The 12562-nt window shown below is 41.9% G+C and overlaps 2 long non-coding RNA genes across 2 annotated transcripts in view; one reads left to right on the plus strand and one right to left on the minus strand.

Annotated features, from left to right (window-relative positions):
* Positions 1–12562, plus strand: part of LOC140700786 (uncharacterized) — a 70403-nt gene that overhangs the window by 41810 nt on the left and 16031 nt on the right. The gene's annotated exons all lie outside the window — the stretch shown is intronic.
* LOC140700966 (uncharacterized) lies at positions 3556–5273 on the minus strand. Its single transcript, XR_012079730.1, has 2 exons — positions 4848–5273; positions 3556–4042 (listed from the first exon to the last, which is right to left on the minus strand). It is a non-coding gene; the product is annotated as an uncharacterized lncRNA (long non-coding RNA).

A 12562-nucleotide genomic window follows, 5' to 3' on the forward strand; every position in this document is an offset into this window, starting at 1 on the left:
GAGTCTGCCTCTGTTTTGTAAATAAGTTCATTTCTGTCTTTTTTTTTTTTAGATTCCACATATCAGTGATATCATATGGTATTTTTCTTTCTCTTTCCAGCTTACTTCACTTAGTGCACATGTCTTTTTATGGCTGCCTTTTTTCATCCAACAATGCTTGATAAATGTTGAATTAACTCAGTTAATTTGTTTTCAGCGCTACACAGAATTATATGGACGCAGGTATATCATATTTTATTTATCCATTTTCATATCGATAGACATTTAGGTTGCATCTTGTTTTTGAAATAGGGGATTAATGGGTTGATGGGTATGCTCATTTCCAACATTATAAGAAGTTGCCAGATGGCTCTCTAAGCTGGCACACTAATTTATATTCCCACTAGCGTCTGAGAGCTCCCATTTCTTTTTATCCTTGCCAACAGTTGATACTGTCAGCCCTTTAAAGTTCTGACAATGTTTTGGGTGTAAAATGGTAACTCTCTTTAATTTGAGTTTCTATGATTACTAGTGAGGTGCAACATGTAATTTTGTATTTATTGGCTGTTAGAGTTTCTTGTAAATCATCTGTTCATATCCCTTGCCCATTTTTCTACACGGCTGTCTTTTTCTAATTCATTTGTGGGAGTTGTTTATATATTCGAATTACTAATCCATTGTCTTTCATAAATGTTGCAAATGTCTTCTCCCACGCTGCTTACAGGAGGGTTTTAAGGAGATGAGTGACATGATCTGATTTACATTTTTAAAAGATCACTCTGGCTCCGGTGTGAGGAATAGATGGGGGTGATAAGTACCCCTGGACTCAGGGAAACCAATTAAGAGATCATTATAATAGTGGTCCAGGGATGGATGATGGTGGCTTGGACCAGGGTGGTAGAAGAGGAAATGGAGAAAAGTGGGCTGTTTCAGAGTACGTTTTGGAGGTAGAGCTGACAGAACTTGCTGATAGATTGGATGTGGGGCAAGAAGAAAAGATAGAATCAGGATGACTCCTAGGTTTTTGGCTGGGCAACTGGGTGGATGATGGTGCCATTGACTGACATGGAGAATGGCAGGTGGAGAAACAGGTTTAGGCTGAGAGTGGGGGGAGTAAATATTTCTGTGTTCAACATGGTAATCCTGAGACAGCCTGTAGCTATACAGCTGGTTTAATCAAGTAGGTAGTGGATCTATGAGTCTGGAGTTCAGGGTAAACAGCCAAGGTTAGGGATAGACATTTGGGAGTCAGAACACATGGATGGAATCTAACGCCAGGAGACTGGATAAGATAGAAATGACAAGCAGTCTCCAGATGAGCCTCCGCACAGCCAACACTTGGAGATTGAGCAGGGGTGGAGAATCAATAAGACTTGCCCTAGAATGTAAACTCCATGGGGAAGGGCTTTACTCTGTTGGCTGCCTGACACCTAGCATAGGGCTTAGCAAGGAGTACGCTCTTAGGAAATACCTGTTGAAAGAAAACACAAGAAAATAAAAGAATGAATAAATACATTGAGAAGGAGTGGTCAAGCAGGTGGGAGGAAGAGAATAAATTATCATGAGAACCTAGAGAAAGAAGAACGTTCCGGAAAAATGTGTTATAGCTCCGTTGTGACAGCAATCTGGATCCAGGCGAGACCAAGCAGCACAAAGAGGATTGGAGAACTCAGGTTTACTAGGCCAACAGACCCAAAGAAGTTAACAATCCAAGCTTTGGACCCCGTCTGTAAGTTTATACAGACCTTTATAGGCTGCTGGGTTACACTTTGCAACATCATATGCAAATAAAGTATAACAAAAGTTGACCAACTAGGAACAAGCTTTGTAGAAATAGACCAATCAGGAAGGAGAGAAATAACCAATCAGGAGTGAGAGAAATAACCAATCAGAAGTGAGCTCCATGCAAATGAAGTACTACAACTGGACCAATCAAAAGTTAGGGAAATGGACCAATCAGGAGTAAGGGAAATAACCAATCAGGAGTGAGCTCAGGGAACCAATAGAATTTTAGGGGTAAGTGAGCAGTTTCAGAGGCAAAAAATGAGATAGAGTTTCCTGGTCAGGAAACCAGATGGTGTTGGCAGGAGAGTAGTGACCCTGCCTGGGGGTCCTGCTGGTCTTTTTATGGGGCTTCCCGCCTCAGTTTCAAGAAGGAGGGAATGGTCAGTTGTGTGGAATGTTGTCAAGAAGTTATATGAGAGGTAGATGGAGAAGTGACCATTGGATTTGGCAGCACAGAGGTCACTGGTGACCTTGATAAGAGTAGCTGAGGCTTGAAAGATGAGAAGTTAGCCAGGTCCTATGAGGCAGGGGGCAGAGAGGGGGTGGGGAGGGAGAGGGCGGAGCTTTTCCAAGCAATGGGAAATGCCTAAATGTGAAAATACAGGAAGACAAGTGGGGCTGGGTCATGCCACTACGGGTCATCCCAGCTGATGGGAGGGTGAGAGTGTTCACGAGAGGAGGCTGGGAGCATGGGAAGGTAGAGCTCATGAGAGGGTTGGGAGCAGCCCAGCGATTTAGAACATGATCACCTGAGCTGGGGTTATGGGAAATAACCAAGTGTCCATGTGTTATTCAAGATGCTTGGGACAGAATTCTGATCCAAACTGACTTAAGCAAGAAGGAATTATTTTCTTCCCCTCATGTAACTGAAAAGTCCAGGGATAGATCCTGGCTTCAGATACAAGACTTGGCCTCTGTCTTCACTCCTGGTTCTCCCTCTCTCTGTGGCAGCCTCCTTGTCAGGCAAGCTGTTCTCTCGTGGGGACAACATGGCCGCCTGCAGCTCTAGGCGTCCATCCCTCTCCCTCAGCGATCCCAGGGGGAGCGCTGGACTTACTGCCAATCTTTCAGTCAAATGGAGTCTAATTGGCTCTCCCTGGTGGTCATGTGTCAGTCCTGACCCAATCACTGTGGTCAAAGGGAGGGTGCTCTTCTCTGATTGGCCAGGCCTGGCCATATGCCCATCTCTATAGCTGGGGGTGAAGGTGAGTCTACCAGAGACAATTTTCATCTGAAAAGTTGAGGTGCCAACATAAGAGTGGGGTGAGGAGTATGATGCCAGACAAGCAAACAAATAGAATTCAATAGTTATCGAGCATTGAGAGACTATAGATTTGTGGAATATCAGATTATTTAAAAAAAAAAAAAAGGAAGCACTTTGGGACATTTCCTAATCCAGTGCTGTCCAATAGAAGGAGAGCAGAAACCACAGATGTAACTAAATTTTCTAGTACCCACATTAAAAACAAAAAACTGAAGCAGATGAAATTAATTTAGTACTATATTTCATTTAACCTATTAAATCCAAAATATTATCACTTCAATATGTAATCATTATAAAAAGTGTTGATGAGATATTTCGCATTCTTTTTTCATAGTAAGTCTATATTTTATACTTATTTTATACTTATAAAATCTGTCTTTTATATTTACAGCACGTCTTAATCCAAATGTTAAATTTTCTTCAGAAACATTTCATCTATCTTTAGATCTGGTCAAATTTACAATGGAAAAAAGTAGGTTCTGTTTGTTCCAACTGTACCTAAAAATTCTCCAGGGACTGACTGTGTATCAGTTTTAAAATTTATATTAATTAAAAAGAAATAAAATTTCACATTCACATCCTCAGTCTCACTAGCCGCATTTCAAGCAAGTGGCTACCATATTGGATAGCACAGCCCTAATCCAGTAAGTTCACCTGATGGAGGGGGAAGTGAGGTTCAGAGAAGGGAGTGGCCTTGGCCAAGGCCACTGAGCTGAGTAGGACAGAGCCAAGGTCTCCTGACTCGGTCAGGGCCGTTCCACTCTGCTTCACCAAGTACCCTGTTGTGAGCAGGTCGTTGAACACTGACCCAGGAAGCAGCAATCTTGGAAGTGGAATAGGGGAGCGAAGCCTTTCCTTGCTTCCCACTTCTCAGCAGGGAGAGTCCCAGCCTGCAGAAGGCACCACTTGAGGTGGTAAGACTTCAGATCTTGTTGAGGCTCAATTTCTTGCTGTAAACTGTAAACATCTTAGTGTTCCTTTATTTTATGTTAATCTTGTCTGGGTGATCAGTGCCTGCGGAATGAGTGTATAAATGGCGTTAGCATGCATTTGTTGAGCACCTACTGTGTTCTAAGCACTGCAACCAGTCTTAGGGACACCGAGATGATGATGGCCCAGCTCCTGCCCTCAAGGAGCTCACTTTCTGGCCCAGAGAGGACAGAGTGGCAAACACATCATTTAGGCTGCCTGCAGGGTAGTGTGGGCTCGCTTGTGGGAGCGAGCACATGGCATATCTGGAAACACCAGCACACAGCCTGTGGGGCTGGTTGAGTCCTTGGGAAAATTTGGAGGGAGCCCACACCTGGCACCACTGGGTGTTGGGCCTTGGCATGGGGGTGTGGGGGTGTTTGGGTAACAGCCCAAAGTCTAGGAGGGGTTGTTTGGTTGCTGATGTTTGGCACTGAGAGGGGCTATTGTTAGGTGATGTCTCAGCTTGTCGGTGCGCGGTATTGGCTCGAGACCACAGGGCGGGTATTGCCATCAATTAACATCGCTTCATTAATGAGAACATCTCTCCATCTCTTCATTGGGCACCCATAACAGCATCCTTCTCTCTCTCTCTCTCTTTCCCCCCTCCTCTCTCCCTCTCTCACACACACAACCAGCTCCATAATTTAATTTGTGGAGCCCAAGGCACACTGCAAATATAGGGTCCCTTGTTCAAAAATTACGAATTTCAAGATGGTGACATTAAAGCAGAGCATTAACCAAGCACAGGGCCCCGTGTGACTGCACAGGTCACAAGGCCAGGAAGCCGACCCTTCCCCCACAAAGTCCCTGCGGTTGTCATTGGACTTGTGCCTTCCCTGCTCCTCACCTGCCGTGAACGAGGTGAAAAGCATTTCAACCAGTGCCAAGATTTGAGATCTGTTCATGTACTCTGTCGACATCCGGATGTGGACGGTGACTGTCGTGCCCACTTTACATATGAGGAAATGGAGGTGCAGAGGAGGACCAGGCACTCAGGCTCATTTCCTTGCACCCCCACCTCTCCTCCTAAGAGGAATTGGCCATCTCATTCTTAGTGTCCTTTGTCATTTTTTCCTAATATTCTTTTCCTCTGAAGAAAATGGGGAACCTGGTAAAAAAATGGAATCACCAAAATCCTCTAGTCTTGTGCAGTCACTCTTCTCTCCAAGGTGTCCCCACCTGGCCCGAATCACCAAGGATTCCCAGGGGCACGTGTTTCTTGGAGTAACCCCTACAGTTGTTCTTGTCTCTCCATCCCCACATGGACTCAGAACCTGCCCATCTTCCTTTTACTCCTCAAAGGGTCACTCTCCTGAGCAGCACAGGCTTTTACTGACATCACAGAGAGAACTGCATCACAGAACAGCAAACAGTTGGAAGGTGCCATTAGATGCTCATCCATGTCCTGGCCTCCCTTGCCTCCTAGGACTCCTTCTTGACCCAGGTTTCCCTTGAGTACCTCCTTACTTCTCTCCCTTTCCTCCCTGGTTCCTAGGCTGCCTCTTTCTTGGCTGTCCATCCATTCATTCATTCATGCACGTGTTCCTTCCTCACTGAGCATCTGCTGTGTATCAGGCACTGTGTTTGGTGCTGGAGATACAGGGAAGAAAAGATGGGCAAGTCTCTGCCCTCATGGGCTCCCAGTCTGGTGGTGCTGGACCCAAAATATCTGAAATAGATACATAGGTTAGCTTCTGCATTTCAGTGTTGACGGGTACCATGAAGGCAAAGGATGGAAGATTAGAACAAGATGGGGAAGACATGTTTAATTTTTATTTATTTTTTAATTGAAATATAGTTGATTTACAATGTTGTGTTACTTTCAGATGTATAGCAAAGTGGTTTGGTTTTACATATATATATATATATATATATATATATATATATATATATATATATATTCTTTTTCAGATTCTTTTCCATTGTATGTTATTACAAGGTATTGAATATAGTTTTCTGTGCTATACAGTAGGTCCTTGTTTTCATCTATTTTATAAGTAGTATATATCTGTTCATCCCAAACTCCTAATTTAACCCTCACTCTCTTTCCCCTTTGGTATCCATAGGTTTGTTTTCTATGTGAGTCTGTTTCTGTTTTGTAAATAAGTTCATTTGTATTATTTTTTTAGATTCCACGTATGTGATATCGTATGATATTTGTCTTTCTCTGTCTGACTCACTTCACTTAGTATGATCATCTCTAGGTCCATCCATGTTGCTGCAAATGGCATTATTTCATTCTTTTCTATGGCTGAGTAATATATATATATATATCCCGCATCTTCTTTACCCAGTCATCTGTCGATGGACATTTAGGTTGCTTCTGTGTCTTGGCTATTGTAAATAGTGCTACTATGAACATTGGAGTGCATGTATCTTCAAATTAGAGTTTTCGGGGAAGATCCATTTTAGATTGCATGGCATTAAGCTAAGACCTGAAAGATAAGCAGAGGACAGTTTAGGGAAGGGTGTCCCTAACAGAGGGAGGGACCCTGAGCATGGAGGAGCTGGGGGATTTGTGGGGAGTAGAAAGGGACCCAGGGTGTCTGGACAGTAGTGAGCAAGAGAGTGGAGGGGATGAAGTCAGAGGTGGGGGAGATGGTGCAGCCTTGGAAAGGGGCTGGGATGTAATTCTCAGTCCAGCAGAAGCTACAGCAGTCTTTTGAGCATGGGAGTGATGTGATCTGAATTACACTTCAAGAAAGATTTCTCTGGTTGTTGGGTGGAGAATGCATGTGAAAGTGGGGGACAATTGCAGAGAATTTCAGGGTTCGTGTGATGGATGAGGACAGCTGAGTCTGGAATGGTGGTGACTGAGGCAGAAGATGAGGACAGATTTGAAATTTATTTTGGAGGTAGAACCAATAGTGTGTGCATTGTGTTTGGTGATGGAAGATAGTAAGGAAGAAAATAGAGTTATCAAAGGTCATCCTATTTAACCTCCTTATAATTAAAGTAATACACAAAAAATTAAAAAGATTGATGAGGATGTCATGTGTTGGCAAGGAGCAGGTAACTTAAACACCATTTGTGGGAAAATCAACAGGGAAATCTTATTTTTGGAGCATACTTCGGGGTTGTCTACTTAAATGTGAAATGTACATGACCATAGACTTGGTCTCTTAGAATCTTCCCTAGATAAGTGGGTAGGCACCTGCATGCATAGAAACATGGACGAGGATTTTCATTGCATCTGTGTTTGTGCATCAGAAACTGTAAACAACCTTAGTATCTATCAGTTATGAATGGGTAGACCAGATGTGGTCCATGCAGCAGTTAAAATAATTGAGGTAGATCTCCTTATACCGACATGAAAAGATCTCCTAGGTCTATGGGTAAGTGGAGAAAACCAAGTTACACATCAGTACAGTACATACATTAGAATATCAGATACGTAAAAAAAAAAAAGAAAAAACCGCTAAAGAATGCTGCGTATTTCTAAATAGACACATCTATGCAAGATGTGTAGGAAAGGGACTCAAAGGCGTGACATTACACTCATAGCGGTGGTCACCGATGAGAGGGTGGGCACTGGGGTGGGGTGGGGGGCCTTATGTGTTTTGTTTGATAATTTCACCACGAATCTATTTTTGTGCATTCCTGGTGTAATTAAGAAGTGAAAGCTAAACCTAATATATATTCGTTGTAAAGTCTTTGGAAATACAGCTATGCAAAGGAGGGGGAAAGTACCTATATTACATCCCACAGGTAAGTATTCGTAAGACCTTACTACATAAGCTTCTAAATCTGTTCTATATTTTATTACATTTCAAAAATAAAAATATTAACTGTTAAACATACTATTTTATGACCTGCTTTTAAAAAATACTATATTGTGAGTATCTCTCCATGTCATTAAATGTTCTCTCAAGCCAAGTTTTTTTTTCTGTTTATTTATTTATTATTTATTTATTTCATTGACGTATAATCTTTTTTTTTTAATGGATGCATTTAATGTTCTATGCTGCTTGCATTTACCATCATGCATTTAAATCCCCTGTGGCTGACACACAGCTCATTTATAGTTTCTCTATATTATCTACGACCTTGTAAGTACATCTTTATATGGCTGTCCAGTTGTTTATTTAGGATAATTTTATTCGGAAACTATCTGGGGTGAAGCTGTTTTAAAGCTTGTGATGCACAGTGCCCCATCACCTTCCATAAATGAGAATCCATTGCAGATAGCACAGGGCGGTATGTTCCCGACTGGCCACCTCTGCCTTAAAGCCTTTCGCAAGCAGCTTCTTGTCCAAAGGGAGAAAGGTTCCTAAGAGAATCACTGATGTCTCCCTCATAGGAGACGTTCAGAGACAGAAGAGATGTGTCTAATCTGGGTTGCTCTGCAGAGGCAGAGCTGCCCAGATAACCTGTTGAAGTCCCTTCCAGAACTGATCTGAGGCTCCAATAGCAAGAAGACAAACCATGTAGACTGCATCAAGGTTCACGCTGACCTCTGGCTGTGAGCGCTAAGGCCCCTGGGAGGATCTTCAAAGATGCTGTCTTCTGAGAGCCCAAATCAGGAGTCAGGTACCCTTGAGGCTCACAAAGACAGAGTTCCAGTATGGATTTGCTATACCTTCCAAGGCTAGCCGCCTCAGAAGATGTTTATATCTCCCCAGATAAGATCCCGGGTGTTTGTAAGTGGCAAGGAGGAAGTCAATGTGATGGGAGGGTTCTATGGTGAGCCCCAAAGGTGACCAGTGAACTCTGAGTTTTCCTGAGGGCTGGAGAAGCTTTGATCTATGAGCTGTGGCGTGTGCTCCTGGTGCCCAGGGCAGGCTCAGGGAAGGGTCCTCCAGCAAATCGTTGATTCCCCATCCTTTATAGGACCTCTCCACCTACCTTTCTTCAGGCCAGTGCACGCATCATATAGATAGAAATAACCATCCATGTGACCCAAACATCCATGAGGAATAGCCATCATCCCTGCAACCCTCAACTGCTTCTCCTCCCCCGGTCCCTGCTTGGTTTTCTGCAAATACTGAGTGTCTGAATACATGCAATGAAATCATAGTATCATTATTGACTCTCTTAATGCCTTCCCCCCAACTTAATTGCTCTAAGCTACAAAGATCTCTCAGATAGATTCCTTTTCCCTATACCATTTCCCCTACAACCATTGCCCCCTGCCCAACCCTCATCCCTGCAATAAGAGCAAACACTATGTAGACCGTGTCATGGGCTAGGCATCATCTTAAGCATTTTAACACTTGTGATTTCATTTAATACTCAGAAGACTCCAGGGAGGCAAAGCCTCCTGGCAGGTCTCCCCTCTCCAGTCTCTCTCTTTGGCGTCCGCACCATCCTCATGGTTGCCAGAGTGTGGATGCTTATGTGTGGCAGTTGCATTTCCTTTTTAAAATTAAGAACATCTCATCCGTGTAAGACATGTAAGTGAAGTACCAATACTGCTACTACGAAATTCAAACCCCCACCGTCCAATTTAGGAGAGTGGACGTTATAAATTCCTGAAGCCTCCCCTAGTCCCTCCTTGAGCTACTCTGAATTTTGTATTTATCATTTCTTTGCCCTTTTCTTTCTGGTTTTCTCACAGGTGGATGCAGTCCTGAGCAATACATTGTCTAGTTTTGCATGCCTTTGAACTTTGGAGAGAATTAGACTGTCTGCATTTTCCTACAGCACGTGTGTTTTTGATCGACACTTTGTTTATGCAACTCGCCCATGTTGTTGAGTAGAGTAATACAGGCATTTTTGCTGCCACAATGCAATGCATGAGGAAACCACAGGTCACCAATCCATCCTCCTCTTGATGGACAGAGGGCATCGACATTTATTGCCTCCCCCGATGCATATGTGTAAGAGTTTCCAGGCACACTTAGGATAGAAATGCTGGGTAGGAAGGTATACACATCTGAACTTGACCAGACAATGCCAAGTTGCTTTCCAAAATGGTTGTATGAATTTACACTCCCACAAGCAGTGTAATAGAGCTCGCATTGTTCCACAGCCCCGGCAACACTCGGTGTTGTCAGACATTCACACTGGTGCCAACCTGGTGGGTGTAAATTGGCACATTATGGACGTTTTCGGTTTGCATTGCCCTGATTCCTAATGAGACTGAATGTTTTTTCCTATTTATTGGTAATACTTGTTTCCTTGTCTGTGTAATGCTTGGTTATGTTTTTAGTCTTTTTTTTTTGCTGTATTGTCTTTTTTCTTATTGATTCTGTAGAAGATTTAATTTTTTCCAATCCTAATCTTTTGTAAATTATATGCATTTCAAGTATCACTTCCCAATCTGTGGCTTGTCTTTTCACTTTCTAAATGGTGTGTTTTTGTGAGCAGAAATTCTTATTCTTGCCATGGTAGAATTTATCGATGTTTTCCCGTGTGGTGTGTGCTTTTTGTGTCTTTTAAAATAAATTCTTCCCTCCCCGAGGCCAATAGGGATAGTTTCCTCTGTTTTCTTCTAAAAGTTTTGCCTTGCACATTTAGGTCTTTAGCCACCTGGAATTGATTTTATATAAATAAGGATCCGGTTTCAGGGTTTTTTTCCATGTGGATAAGCAACTGTCCAACTCCATTTATTGAATACTTCATCTTCTGCAGTACTTTAAAAAAACACCTCTTCTCTTGATCACGTTTCCATTATTCTTGAGTCTGTTTCTGGATTCTCCAGTCTGATGCACTGGTCTCTGTGTCTGTCTCTGAGCCAAAACCACACTACTCCAATTAAAATGCTTTAAAACAAGTCTTAATGATCACTTTATATTGTGTGTGTTGATACCCGATAGGCCAAGCCCTACTTGTAATTCTTCAGGAATGTCTTGGCTCCTTTTGGCCCTTTGCCCTTCCTTAGCACTTACAGAGATGTCATATGCCGTGAACACCTTATTGAGGTTTTATTTGGAACTGTGTTGAATGATGAATTAATTTGTACAGATGTTATGTTTTATATAGTTAATATTTGTTTATATTTGCCTGCATGGTTGTCTCTTTTAAAAAATTATTGTTCTATCTTGCATTTTTGACCTTACATCTGGGATCATTTTCTTTCTTCCTGAGGTACATTTTAAAACATTCCCTTGTTGGGAGGGTATAGCTCAGTGGTAGAGTGAACGCTTAGCATGCACGAGGTCCTGGGTTCAATCCCCAGTGCCTCCATTGAAGATAAATAAATAAATAAGCCTAACTTCATCCCCTCAATCAATCAATCAATCAATTGCCACTTAGACATTCTCTTGACAAAAGTTTATTGGTGGTCAAGACACCCAGTATTAGTTTATTTGAAAATTTTGTCCTTGTTCTTGAAAGATAGTCTTGCTGGGTACATGATTCTAGTGACAATTATTTTCACTACAGGACAATTATTTGGCCCTTTGAAAAAATATTGTTCCCCTGTCTTCTGGCAATAGTTGTTAGTATTGAAAGTTAGCTGTCCATGAATCCTGTTTCTTTGTTGATAATCTGGTGTTTCCCTCTCTGACTGTATTTTCTCTTTGACCTTGCTCTTTTGCAGGTGCATTATGTTATATATAGATGTAGATTTAAACTTTTACCTTACTTGAGATTTACTGTGCTTCTTGAATGTGATGATTCTTGTCTTTCATCAATTCTAAATAATTCCTGTCATTATCTTTTCAATTATTGCTTCTCTACCATTGTATTAGTTTCCTAGAGCTGTTGTAACAAATTACCACAAACTTTGTGGCTTGAAACAACAGAAATTTATTCTTTCACAGTTCTGGAGGCTAAAAGTCCTAAGTAAGTATGATTGGGTTGAAATCAAGGTGTCAGCAGGGCTGTGCTGCCTCCAGGGGCCGTAGGAGAGAATCTACTCTTTGTCTCTTCCAGGTTTTGGTGGCTGCCAACCCTCCTTGGCTTGCAGCAGCATTGCTCCAGTCTTCACGGGCAGTATCTTCAAATCTATCTCTGTTTTGTCTTCATGTACAGTCTCCTCTGTGTGGTGTCAGATCTCCCTCTGCCTCCCTCTTATAAGGATACAAATGATTGCACTTAGGGACCCTTGATAATATAGGCTAATTGCCCTTTCTCCTGACTCTTAACTTAATCACATCTGCAAAGACCCTTTTTGGCCATGTATGAAAGTAGCATTCATGGGTTCCAGGTATTGGGACATGGATATCTTTTGGGGAGCCACTTTTCAGCCTACTTCACTGAACTCCGTTGAGATTCATGTTACAGCTTCCCACTCTGTTCTCCATGTCTCTAGTTTCTTTTTCATAATTTATAATTTTATCTTTCTCTGCTACATTCTAGATGGTTTCTTCAAATATATCTTCAATTTCCCAATTATCTATTCAGCCCTATTTAATTCAGCTGTCAATTTTTAAATTTCACTTAATATATTTTTCATTCCTACTTGGTTCTGTTTGGTTCTTTTTCAAATCTCCATGGTCATTTTTATAATCTCTTGTTCCATATTCAGTTTGATTCTCTTTTTAATTAACTGAGTTCTTTCAATTGAATGTGGCTAGAGAAAAATTCATAACTATTTTGTGAATGGTGCTGTGAAAATGATCAGAGAAATGGGCCAGTTGCTGGAGGGTCAAAAAAAAAATGAAGGTTGAGAAATTA

Source organism: Vicugna pacos, chromosome 13, assembly GCF_048564905.1.
Source record: "Vicugna pacos chromosome 13, VicPac4, whole genome shotgun sequence".
NCBI lineage: Eukaryota > Metazoa > Chordata > Mammalia > Artiodactyla > Camelidae > Vicugna > Vicugna pacos.